This window comes from Macrobrachium nipponense, chromosome 7 (assembly GCF_015104395.2).
Source record: "Macrobrachium nipponense isolate FS-2020 chromosome 7, ASM1510439v2, whole genome shotgun sequence".
In the NCBI taxonomy this organism is placed as follows: Eukaryota; Metazoa; Arthropoda; class Malacostraca; order Decapoda; family Palaemonidae; genus Macrobrachium; species Macrobrachium nipponense.
Window position 1 is genome coordinate 55,456,065 of NC_061109.1, and position 12,899 is coordinate 55,468,963.

Sequence of the window (12,899 nt, forward strand, 5' to 3'; positions counted from 1 at the left end):
AATGGTTTACTGTTGAAAAATCATATGTCTATTAGTTTAGCTTCTTTCGATGGACTAAGTTCACAAGAAACGACACGGGAGTGTTATTTATTCTCTACATTTGTAAAGCAGTTTTCTCAAAGAAACTTTTTATTGTCTATTTTGAGAACTTGCTGGAAGTTACAAACAAAATATTATCATTATTATTATTATTAATTTTTTTTGGGTATACTACGAGTCTGTGTCGTTCTTGTTCTCATAAAAATACACCTTAAGATTTTGTGTTGTGTATATATATATATATATATATATATATATATATATATATATATATATATATATATATATATATATATACATGTTTCAGAATATAGGAAAATATTTAACTATTACAATTTTTCAATCTTAAAAACATGAATAGAGTTAAGACTAGGGGCTAAACAGACCAACTTAACAACGAGCATCTTACACAAATTCCTTAATGTATGCATCTTACACAAATTCCTTAATGTATGCATTTTACACAAATTCCTTAATGTATGCATCTTACACAAATTCCTTAATGTTTGTGCGGCGCATCTGATTTCATGGGGTTACAAGCAAGACACACTAAAGGTTATCTATTATGTTTATTTTCATGGATACATATTTTTATCTTGTTTGTTTTACAAGCTGTTTGTCATGGATATAATATGCGACGTGACTTAATGGATCTTCTCTTGCATTTCAGTACCAAGTAACGAGCCCTCACAAACAAGGCTGACTGCATCACTGAAGAGGAATGCTTTTACAAAAAGTAAGAAGATCCTGTCATTTGAGTAACTCAGTTATTTTCAAGAAGATATCCGAACCAGCAATCAAGTGTCGTTCATATCACTTCATGATTAGAACAATTTACCGCAAGTGAATATTGGAAAGATGAAAACAAGACATGAAACTGGTGTTATAGGACACGAGTAAACAAATGATGTACTACAAAATAAAAAAAAAATCAATAGATATCACACAACGCATTAAAGAGGCAAAATAACGATATAACCTTCGGAACCAATTGTCTCCATTTTTAGCGTTGTCAGTACTAAAAAGAAGTTTTTATCAATGTCAGGGTTCTTCGCTACGAATGGAAAAGTGAGCTGTAGCAATCAAATACTGAAGAAACTTGAACAGAACTTTCCACCGAGACTTCAGAAGAAAAGTACGTAAAATTTTCAGATTTTACTGTGGACAATATATAAGAGAATATACTTGCGTTAGCCATCAATGACGAAAACTTTAATATGCACCTTAAAACGGGGCTACTTCCATGAAAACATTGACATATTCCTTAAAATGTGGTTATTTCCACGAGGGTAAAAACAACTTTGAAAACAACGTGGAAACGCGTTTATCACAATTACAGTACCATGTTCATTCATATATTATAGAGCACACAGAAAATTAAAAGTAGGCAAGTGGAGCTGCGAACGACCTTTAAACTCTCGAACCTCCGTGGCAAATCATGGAAAGCTGGTTGATGATAACGTTAATCATGATCGTTACCATCCTCATTGCTGGGGGTCTTTTCCTCTGCTATTTTTTCTCCATCAGAGCCATGTGGAGAGCAGCAGCGAGAGAACCCGCAGCTCACCCTGAAATCACTTGACCATCTGAAAATGCCGATGCTGTTAACGAAGGAAGTCCTAAGATTTTGTTCTTTAGCATTTTTGAAAAATTGTGGTCGGCAAAAGCAAGGAACTTGAAGGTACGGAAATGGCAGTTTAGTCCAAGACAACTAACACCCAATCTACAGTAGAGCAAAGCTTTCCGCAAATAATGTAGAGTAGCAAAAATTCTACCGTAACTAAAGATGCTATAGCACTAACATCAGGTAAATTAGCGCGAGTAAATGTGAGTGTTACATAGACTAACAAGTTTACAATATCTAAATTACTTCCTAAAAAGTCACCAAGGTTGACTCATCCGACTGTAGCTGAAGATAATATTCTGTTCATTATTATTTAATGAATAACGCCTACGTAAATTTAGCCTAGCTTTAGGTGAACTACCTAATCAAACATGCTCTTCAACTGACGTAGACAATAGCGGAAATTCCCTCTGAATTTCTATTTATGCAATGAGAATTATCTGGAAAAATTCAAGCAATTATGAATAAACCTGAGGTAGATGTAATTTTTCATAAAGTTTTAATGCAATAAACATTATTATATACATATAGTATATATAGTATATATCTATATATATTATATCTATATATATATAGATATATATATAGATATATATAGAATAGATATATATATAGAATATAATATAGATATAGATATATATAATAATAATAGATATATATATATATATATATATATATATATATATATATATATATATATATAACATATAAGCATTTAAATTGGGTTTCAACTGAAATGGTACAACTTCTGTTATAGCTTTGAATGTCTGTTGTGCAAGAAAACCTTACCCAAGCACTTAAGAGGCTGAAATGCTCAATGCATCTATTGCTGTACCAGCAATGTCAAGCAATGTCATAATAGGTACGTAGCTACGACATTGACACACGCACACACAAACATCACCTTCTCTTGGGATAAGACAATAGATTATAAATATCTTTCATTTAATTTTTCTACTTTTAAATTCTAATATTTTTACTACGACCTCTTTCGGGATCTTAGTGATCTCGAGCGAGACCATTTTTTTTGAAAATCAATAAAATTGTACCAGACACAGCAGTAATCTAGTCTAGGCTGATTCCATTTTTTTTGAAAATCAACAAAATTGTACTAGACGCAGCAGTAAGCTATTCCAGGCTGATTCCAATTGTTTTTGGAAATCAACAAAATTGTACCAGACACAGCAGTAAGCTAGTCAAGGCCGTAAACGCGTCACAAACACATGTCGGCAACTTAACGCATATATATTGCAACCTAGCTGAAAAGAAGTCAACATCCATAAGTAGAGAACGAACTACTAGTGGAATCATTGTCAACAGAAGGATAAATTAATTCTAAACACATCTGATCAACAATATAATACTTCGTTATCTACACTCTGCAATGACGGCAATAGGTTACTTAATAACAGACAAACGCCTTGAAACTTAATACCGGACCCAATGTAATCAAAGCAATTACTAAAAAAAATCACAGGCTTCAGTCAACACTTAAAACGGCTTATTTGCAGCGTTCATCATACACCAAATTACATAATCGTCCTTTAATGACTTAATTAAAGTGACTCTTAAAACTCGAAGGACCCAGCTGGGGCTACATCTCAGGATAAAAGAGGTTGATCTCTTATCTTCTTAATTACAATCTCCCCTTCACAATAAAAATAAATAACCCTGACCCTTCGCTGCTACCCCGCCTCTAATTACGAAGCCTCTCTAGAAACAATGCTTTTTCATTTCCCAAAGGAGAATAAAAGAACCCACTTAATCTTGTAAAGTGAAAAAAATTTATGACAAATACACTGGGGGACATTTTTTTTAATCGTAAAATTTGAGGCTCGTGATAATGCTTTCTTGATTTCTGTGCACACTAGCAAAGAAATTCTTGGTGTAAATGTGGATCAATGATTCTATTATCAAAGTCGATACATTGCACATTAATAAATACTTTTCAATTTTTGTAACATAAACCGTAATACTCCTCTTCAGGCAAAACTGCAAACTCAAGAAACAAATATAAAGAACACTTTATTTGAGATTTTTTCATGTGGCAAAGTTAGAAAGTAAAGTAAACGGTGACAAGGGAAACTTACCTCACAATAATTTGGTATTCAAAAAACATAAAGATTGTAAAACATTGTTTTCCACATTAGAAATATATAACGCTAGAGTAATCGGATATACATACCCCTTTATGAATTAAACCTTTTATTAATGGAAACTACATTCAACTGTAATTAAGAATAAGTCACTGTGCGTGCCCGTTACTTTCAGTTTTCTAGATTGCTTGAATGAAAGACATTTGAATATACAAGATTCAAATTAATACTTCAGAAAATTAGACCCATTTTACATATGTGTACCTATTCCAAGTTTATTTCCATTTCAGGTAAAAGTTGCTGCCACGACTCCAAACGACTTCGACTTCGGCGACTGAAGAACTAAGATCTTCGAGGTCTTCGAGAAGTGGCGAATAACTTGAAATAGAAGTACTAAGTAAAATAACTACGTGTGTTCAAGCTGCTTGAAATGATGCTTACGTATTTCACATAAGCAGTGTACGTTTGTCACAGACTGCTATGGTTCCCCATTAGAACAATATATGAAATGAAAATAAATTATTTAAAGAAAAATTAATGTGACATCGCACCAAATCTTCCTGTTTTATCTTTGTTCACAGCTGTTTAAATGACTCTAAAATGAACTACTTCAACTGAAATCCACAGCAAAGTCGGGCAGATTAAGTTACAACCTTGGAAATCATAAAGTATGACTTTCCTTAAAGAACACTGTTCTTTTGAAATTCCGAAAATTTTACATTTTAAACGAGCAAAACTGAAACATTAATTTTGTTTTAGGTTTACGCGGTCTGAAACGGACGGAAAAAGACGTAATTCCGTCACGAAAAATGCTGCGGCATATTTCAGAAAACTTGACTTCAAATAATTCTTTCTAAAATTTCCTTGATTAAAAAATTCAGTTCCTTGAACATTAATTCTGAAATATGTATCATATAAATGTAATATGGTGAGTGAAAAATGATCAAAGCAATGGAAGGGAAAAAATCCATATATAATACCGGACCCAACACGTCCTAAAAAGCGAACAGCTTGGGTGACGAGCCTGGGAACAATGATGACGGCAGCCCCTTGGTGCAATATTGCTTTTACCCGATTGCCTTTGTACTCGCAACCCGGGGAGTTTTCCTTGTCAGCTCCTAACCAAAAAGCGTCACCAAAGACGAAATCGAGGGCATTAGAAAATACAGCTCCTTTTATATGAGAAACATTCATCTAGTTTTCAGTATAACAGCGCTGCGGCAGTATACTGCGAGTGAAATTATTAATATATTCAAATGAAATATAAAGTTGTTTTTAGTCTGTAGCGACAAATATATAAAAGCAGACAATTGTGAGATTTCTTCCACGAATTTTTCCAAGCGCAAAAGAGAAAGTTGATTTTACGGCATCACCGAAACGGACACAAAACTTTCTTCCAAGCAAAGGTTGTCATTCCAAATAGCGAGTGACGTGGACTTGTTCTTCAAGTGTCAGGGAAAACAGTTTTATAACCTTGCGAGTTCATGTACACAAATACAGGCAGGAGAACCGACAGGAGAGATAAACAATTCATTCCAAAAGACCTTTATTAAGTTCACTTTATGAATTATGGCCACTTTGCTCTTGGTTTTGCTCGTAATTGTAGCAGTTCTCGTCATTGGAGGTCTGTGCCTGTGTTACTTCTTCTCGATCAGGGCCATGTGGAGAGGAGGGGCCAGGCAACCTGTGGCACATCCCGAAATCACGTGAGAGCCGGTAACTTTTCTTCAAGTAAACAAGTGCCAAATATTTCTGCATAAAATGTTGTTCTTCTTCAAACAATACAAATATTTATGCATAAAATGTTGTTCTTCATCAAACAATAATGTCAAAAAGGGTTGTGCTTAACAAAAGCATTGAATAACAAAATAACGAAAAGGTCACATGAAATATATCTGATACTAAACCAACACACGGCAAAAAGCAAAGAAGTAGAAAAGAACTGAAGTGGCAAGGAAAATATTAATTCAAAACAGCGAATTTCAGTAAAGAACTCAGGTGGCACAGAAAACAATTTAAATATGCGCAAAGAATGGACAAAATATCTTTATTTTTAAACTTCAACGTGTATAAGAACATAACATAAACCTTCACCTCAAGACAACTACAGCGAAGAATGGAAGGTGAAAATCAGAAATTGTACAACTTGTACCAAAACTTGGAAGAATGCCAGGAAAAAAATTCAAAGCCAAGAGAAAATGTTAAAAGTTTCAACTTCAGGTAAGCTTCTGTTTGCCTTTGCTATTATTTCTAAGTTAAACACCTATGGCAACAAAGCCAAGAGAAAATGTTAAAAGTTCCAACTTCAGGTAAGCTTATGTTTGCATTTGCTATTACTTCTATGTTAAACACCTAAGGCAAGTAACTAAACTTCATATGAAAATAAATTATTCCACAAATAGATTACCATGACATGTAACATTATGAATGATGTATCAGTCATTAAAGTTAGTAACAAGAAAATAATAAGCTACTGGCCTTCAATTTCCATGCAGAATTTGTGCAAAAACGAATTTAGACATGAAAAATAACGCACCAACAATATTCTATAAAACGATATACTATATATATATATATATATATATATATATATATATATATATATTATATATATATATATATATATATATATATATACGTGTATATATATATATATATATATATATATATATATATATATATATATATATATATATATATACAGGGTGTTCTGAAATTAGCGCCCCCCCCCTCTAACGGCATAAACAAAAATTGATATGGACAAAAACAACAGTAATTCAGAACAGGTATTTATTTAAGTTTCTCTCTGAGTATTTAATATTTTGTGTGGCCTCCATCTGCCTGTACCACAGCCTGCATTCTTGAGGGGTATGATTTCAGCAAATTGCAATAAAGCTGAGACTCAAACTCCAGTTCACTGTGCAAGCTTAAACACGATCCTTTAAGATACTACCAATGTTTTCATACACATTAAGGTCAGGGGAGCTACCTGGAAATTCACTTGATGAGAAGAAATCGATACCACTGTTTCGAAGCAGCTCCTGTGTCTGAAGAGCCTTGAAACATGGTGCCTTATAACGCAAAAATGTGACTTCTTCAACAGATAACACATTTTCAGGAACTTAGAGGAAAAGGAATACTCCACCATTAAGCAGTTTTTCTGAAGTATTCGCCATTCCATGACTGTCCTTTTTCTTTGATGATCCACATTAACCATTTGGCTGTGAAACCGAAAAATTCCCAGACACTCAGGAAATTTCACAACTTGGTGATTGCGCATGCCATCACTGATATCAACCAACTTTGCAGCCCAAATGATGTCATTTTTACAATTTGGCTTCCTGACTGTGCAAATGAAGAATTCATCTGATGCAGCAACATGGAAGAGTCAGTTTCATCCAAATCTATGAGAAATGAACCCCAAAACCATGCATGGTCTTCTCTCTGTTGCTGAGTGATGTTGGGCTTGCTGATAACATGAAATGGCTTGATACCAGATTTTTTCAACTCACGATATACAGCACTATAACTTCTCTTCTTTGCCCTTTTTGTTTCTAGTTCAAGCGCCAATTTACATAAAGACTTTCTTGGTCTACTCACTGCCTCAGCTATGATGTCTTATGACTCCTGAGAAAGGACTTCAGGCCTTCCAAGATTCTCACTCTTTTCATGATGACTGTCACATGGATTTTTGTTCCAGTTTCTTTTAACAAAGGATTCATCTCTTCTAACATATTTAGCTATCCAGGAACGTGAAATGAAGGATGCACCAGCATCCATGGCCTCTCTGAAGGTTATAGCCCGGATTCGGTCAATCCATCTGATTTCCTCCGAGTCGTTAGCTGTGTCTAACTCCGTCACTCAGGCTGAAAATTCAAGAAATGTAAACTGAAAAATAACTTAATAGAAACTTAAGATAATGTACTTGGAGATAGGCTAATGCAGAAAACTTCATAACACACACACACACACAACACACACACACACATATATATATATATTATATATATATATATATAGTATATATATATATATATATGTATATATATATATATATATATATATATATATATATATATATATATATATATATATATATATATATATATATATATATATATGAATGTGTGATACCGAGCAAAGTTCGACATCATATGGCTCTCATGAAGGCAAAGGAACATAGTATTATTCTTTATACTCAAGTGCTTGCTGTAATTTCATTGTTAGAGAAATGCCTCTTTACTCCAGTTTTGTATGAGAGAGAGAGAGAGAGAGAGAGAGAGAGAGAGAGAGAGAGAGAGAGAGAGAGAGAGAGAGAGAGCAGTTAAATAATCTAATTGCAGGCTAAGTTACACAGGAAATGCAAGTATCTTAGCACAATTTTTCAGTGTTTCGGAAAAATATTTGTATCACAAGAAAAGCTACAGCAACTGATACAACTCTCATGAGATTTTTACATATTAACACAAATGACCTTTTAAACTATATCATGCACAGCATTTTACTCTTTCAAAAATACCTGACTGATCACTCTGCCACAATCAAACCTATTGAACAGATGCGATTATCATAGAGAAAGAAAAATGTTGATAAAAAAATCACTAATACCAGATATTTCTTTTTCTATACATGATCTAAATAAAATTTATGTTTCAATATAATTTGTTACCCACCTTGAATTCTGCTCAATAAAGCAGGAAACATTACGTAACACTCGTGAATTAAACCAAAACATATGGGCAAATGTACTCAATTTGAGATGCTTTATTAATTACTGTGTTCAGTTATTCACAAATAAAAAAATTCCTTCTTTCGAGACCTGTAAAACTTTCAAAATCCCTCATTTTGTGAATAATGATTTGAATATGATAATTTGGAAAGAGCAGCTTAAATTAATGCAAAATTCTGTCTCCTCTACGAAGAAAGAGATTCATTAATTTGTCTGCCAAACAGAGCAGATACAGAGATGATTTTGTTTCTTTGTTTGTAAGGTATATTATTTACGTTGCACGGAACCAGTGGTTATTCAGCAACGGCACCAACGGCTTTACGTGACTTCCGAACAACGTCTAGAGTGAACTTCTATCACCAGAAATACACATATCTAACACCTTAATGGAATGCCCGAGAATCGAACTCGCGGTCAGCGAGGTGGCAGGCCAAAGACCATACCGATCACGCCACTGAGGCGCTCGATATAGAGTTGATGAACCTGAAATTTAATTGTTTTAGCGCACATTATTTGGCAGTTGTTACCGTTGTTTGCTACACAAGAGTTTCAAACGCAAAAAATTAAAAATACAGAACTGTATAAAGCAACAGACAAGCTGGACGGTCTCATTACAGTCTTCGTATCGGAACTGGAACTGAATTGGGCATAATAATGTCTTTCAGCGCTGAAAGGGAAACTAAGAGTAAAGGAGGTTTGAATTGTGTAACAGGAGGAAACAATTGTTTGGAGAGGGTGTATGATTGAAGAAAGATATGAAGAATGATACAGAACAAGGAATGAGAGGGTTGCATCTACGGGTCGAAGGGACACCGCAAAGAACCAGATAATGCCTGCACCAGTAGTTCGCCGAACTAGGTGCACATGGCACTAACCCCCTACGGGAATGTCTTCGCATTAGAAAATTAAACCAGAACTTTATTGCTGTTCAATAAGTACCAATCTCCTTCAAGTGCTACAGGTCTTTTTGGTCAGACTAGTCTTTTTTTCATTTGCATTATATTTTTTAATACCACCCTTTCATTACAACCTTTTGGATGAATTTTTTTGCTTTTAAGTTGAATGTATTTTTTTTACAGTCATCTTCATATCTTCAGCATGCTATTAAATTTAACCACAAAACATTAATCATTACTACTATTATCTATGATTTAAATTTTTCATTTCTCAGTCTGATGATGGTTTAAAGGAATCCCCATTTTTTCCAATTTTTTCATGCAGCCTTATCGCTACTAATATCCCTTCGGTCATAGCCCCGGAGTGAATTACAGTTATAAAAGTCATTATAATAGGCAGTCTATTGCTCCCCTCCCTGGAAAAGCTATCACAGTCCACATGTCCCCCTCCCCCTCTAATATACATTAAAATATTAACTTGACATAACAATTTCTCTTCCACTAAGATTCTGTTTTCCCACAAAAACTTACAGTTCCATTCTCTTTGCATCTCTAAATGATATAACTGCTATTTCATACGAAATCTACACAGAAAATAAAACATACCGGTGATCCCAAACGAATTTCCAACATAAAAGTTACAGAAAGGGCTTGTCCAAGAATGTGAATTCTTTGCCTCACAATGTTTGTAGTGAGCATATGGTTGTTCCCCACCATTACCAAGGATGCTTTTCTCCCTTTCGTCTTCTTGGCCACCTGCTTTTCTTCAAAGAGGGGTATATTGGCCCTCTGGTCCCGGAAGGAAATTCTTTTTTGATGGTCATCATACTCGTAAAAACATGACACCAAGACAAGCTCTATCATGTAGGTCTACTTAGCCACCTCACCCATCCATCTAACACTGAGACAACACCCACCCCCCCCCCACCTACAATGCAATAGAAACTACTCGCCAGCTCCAACCACCTCAAAGTTACAAACAACCCACTTCTCTGTGTATCCACGCTGGCGTCAAGCCATCCGACGCGCCCCCCCCCCCCCCCCCCCCCCCCCCCCCCCCCCCCCCACCCCACCCCCTTGCCCCCCCCCCCCCAAACTTAAACTTCTCGAAGACTCTCCCAACCCTCAAAATCCTTTCCCGGTTAGTTTGAGCGTTGATTATAGTTACTAACATTTTCTTGAGGCGTACAGCACTGCCAACCATCGGAGGGGATTATATCATATTATCTTTGGGGTCTTGATTCCTGGTCTGAATGTCAGTTATATGAAATTTGAGAACGAGGCTATGTAGTTACCAAATAGTTGCTTGAGGGTATATAGGGATAGCAAAAAAGAATGAAAACAGATAACAGTAAAAGGAAACAGAGGAGCATAGGGAATTAAAGAAGAAGCGAGGATTTGCAGAATTCTTCACAGGATGCAGACATACTGGGAGAGATAAAAAAAAAGAAAAAAAAAGGAGGGCATGTAACATGAACAAATTGTTCTCTGAACAAAAGAGGCCAGAAGATAATTAGAATTCGTAAGTGCTTTGTTCCCAGCCAGAATTCGAATCTGGGACTCTGGTTTAGAAAAAAACAATGGACTCTCTACCTTGTGATTTCCGAAAAAGCTTCAGGTGACATAGTGACAAAATTTCATAATTTGTTTCAAGCTTACAACCTGCTTCCATGGTGATGCACTTGTACCGATTTTCAGTACAGAATCTGAATTCGACAAATATAAACACCAGAATCGATACCAACTTTTATCTCTCCTAGTAACCTAGTGAAGTGGTCAAGTGTTTATTATTGTTTCTAAACTAAGGGCCCAGGTTCACATCTTGGCTCGGGATGAAGCAATTATCAATCATAACTCCATTCGGATTCAGCTTATTCCCACCATATATAATGTATATATATAGTGTTTGTGTTTGTGTATATATGTATGTATATATATATATATATATATATATATATATATATATATATATATATATATATATAATATATATATGTATATATATATATATATATATATACACACACATAATATATATATATATATATATATATATATATATATATATATATGTGTGTGTGTGTGTGTGTGTGTGTGTGTGTGTGTGTGTGTGTGTGTGTGTGTGTGTGTGTGTGTAAATAAATTCTTCTGTTAAAACAGGATACTTCTCAAGTATAAAAGGCCCATTAAAACACTCTGGTTTAAGCTAAGGACTATATTTCGGTGGACCAACTTCCACGGTTCCACCCTTATCAAGCAGTGAATGACAAGGAGTTACATTAGTGAAATATATAGTGGGGGGTATGCTCTTAGGTGACGCCTGGGGTCACCGCTAACCCGACGTTGATTCTGTTAATTGCCTTAATCTGCTTCATCGTTGCCTTTAAGACTCCATTGGAAAGGTTGATCCTATTACCTTGTTGTTTCATCAGTGCAGATTCTGCCATCTGGTAGGTTTTAAATAATATTCTGGATGTGGTTCTGAATCTTATGGTGCCACTCTATCTGTCACGAACGTTCAGGCTTTTCATTTTATGTCAAAATTTTTTATCACTCTGGTCACTGAAGGGAAAATTTCTTGTTTTTTTATATTGTTACTTATGGCCCAATGATGTTTTCACAGATTTCTTTAACAAATCTCCTATTATCTGGGTGATAGCTATGGAATTACACAGGGTTACATTTTGAAATCATGGTAAATTTTTTCTCATATTCGAGGATGACATCATGCTATAATATAGTGCATTAGAGGACGAAAACATTGGTCTTACAAGACATGCCAATGTATTCTGACCCGTTCCTCTTGTTCCATTTACAGAAAAGAGAAAATCTCGAATTTTTCTTCCCTTTTAATTGGATTTCTTCATGATTTCACTGAAACTGGGTTTGTTTTTGAGGTTCTTGGGAATTTATAACTTTTTTTGCTTTTCACTTTCGCAATTACTAGGATTTCTCTCACTCACTCCATTCCTTGTGGCAGGGTTCCTTTTTAGCGAAAAGGCTGTTAGACTTGGGTTAGATCATGTTACTGAAATTATGGCGTGGTTACTATCCACATTGCATGCCTTTGCATTTGCAATGAGATTGAAAACAGTCCTTATATCCCGGCAATGTTCATCTGATACAAAAAGCACGACCAACATGACTAACAGGAGAGGACGAAAACGCAGTCTCAGAAATGGCTGCGTCTAGCAAGAAGTACATAACCAAAAGAGAATTGGAGGCTCTGCTGCTTCACCAAGACAACCACTTCTCTCATAATTCCAACAAATCTACTGAACAAGTTGTAGTTGATGCCTGACCACAGGTTGGCCTTAGCACATCACTTTGATTTTTCATGCTCTCAAAACATTTTTTCCTCATACATATTTCCAAACTCCGTTCTAACAAGTGACGAGTGAACGAAAAATTATATTGGCAGATTATGAAAATTTAACGTCAGTGTAGCGTTAAAATGATTCACTATGAAAGGTCTTAAATGCACACACGTTAGAATAATCCTCCCTGCCTATTCA

At 35.1% G+C, this 12,899-nt stretch overlaps 1 long non-coding RNA gene across 2 annotated transcripts in view; it reads left to right on the top strand.

Annotated features, from left to right (window-relative positions):
- Nucleotides 1–12,899, top strand: part of LOC135217040 (uncharacterized) — a 218,198-nt gene that overhangs the window by 148,603 nt on the left and 56,696 nt on the right. The window contains exons 2-3 of one of the 2 annotated variants that reach the window (XR_010315012.1): nucleotides 710–1,720; nucleotides 4,050–5,979. This is a non-coding gene — a long non-coding RNA (uncharacterized LOC135217040). The remainder of the gene's footprint in view (nucleotides 1–709; nucleotides 1,721–4,049; nucleotides 5,980–12,899) is intronic. The other variant, XR_010315011.1, reaches the window with a different exon arrangement.